Genomic DNA, 1,162 nt, shown 5'->3' with positions numbered 1-1,162 from the left:
GGGGGGGGGGGGGGGGGGGGGGGGGGGAGATGTGTGAGTGATTTTAAGGGCTTCCCAATCACTGACAAAAGAAGTGAAACACATTGTCAGATGACCAGGCAAGAAGATACTGATGACTTGGTCTAAAACTTAAAGACATTTAATTGACTGAAAACCACAGAGCAACAATGGCTATTGCAGCGATATAGAAATTGATGGCGGCCTTGGCTGGGTTGCAGCATCATCCTGATATGCCAAGGTTACGGGTTCGATCCCCAATGAATGCATAAATAAGTGGAACAACGAATCAATGTCTCTCTCTCTCCCTTTCTTTCAAATCAATAAATTTTTAAAAATGATGGAGGGTTGCATATACAAAAATTTATGTATAACTGAAGAGCTATTCAAGGAGAGTCTGAAATATAAATAATTTCATTTTATAGCTAAAGGTAACAATCCCACATAAAGTGCAATTTTCTGAACAATACCATGTGGTAGGTAGGATAATCGACAGCTCATTCCAATTCTAACAGAGGAAGAGGCGGGATCAAAGTCGCCAAGGTCCTGGCAGCTTTCCCTGAACCGTGCTATTTTTAAATGGTTCCTCCTTGGTTATCCAAGGACAGCAACATCACCCTCTTTTGTTGATGTGACTCTGAGAGAAGGGAGTGGGCACCGAGAACTGGAGGTTCGGTTGTCCGTTTTGCCTAAAACAATGGGATAAATGTCACTGTACTGTGAGAACCTAGAAGGGAGCCAAAATCAATCATGGGGTGAACAGCGCATCAGAGAAGACTTCCTGGAGGAAGAAGAGAATAGCCAGTTTGAAGGAAAAGGAGAGAGAAACAGAGTTCCAGGCAGAAGGAGCTTGTATGAAGGCTCAGAGGCAAGGAAGGGGAGCCACCAGTAACTCAGGGGGAATTCCAAGAGATAGGAAACATGTTAGGGGGCAGGTCATGAAGGGCTTTGCAAGCCATGTTTGAACATCCTCCTGAGAGTAACAGGTAGTCACTGAAGGCTTCTAGCAGGGGAGTGCGAGGTTAGGGCTTGCTTGTCAAATACTGAGAAATCCTATTTCAAATAAAAAAAAATAAAAAAGAGGAACAAAAAGAGCAAAGAGTGTGTTAAAGTGAGGCCAGAGAGAGCCCTTTCACATTAGCCAGCTCTGAAGGAGTTGGGGCGG

At 44.2% G+C, this 1,162-nt stretch overlaps 1 long non-coding RNA gene across 1 annotated transcript in view; it reads right to left on the bottom strand.

The window, feature by feature from the left end:
* LOC102250283 overlaps window positions 1–1,162 on the bottom strand; it is a 14,213-nt gene that overhangs the window by 8,724 nt on the left and 4,327 nt on the right. The gene's annotated exons all lie outside the window — the stretch shown is intronic.

Source organism: Myotis brandtii, unplaced genomic scaffold, assembly GCF_000412655.1.
Source record: "Myotis brandtii unplaced genomic scaffold, ASM41265v1 scaffold131, whole genome shotgun sequence".
In the NCBI taxonomy this organism is placed as follows: Eukaryota; Metazoa; Chordata; class Mammalia; order Chiroptera; family Vespertilionidae; genus Myotis; species Myotis brandtii.
Note: the sequence above shows the minus strand (reverse complement) of the source record. Positions and strands in the feature narration are given on the sequence as shown.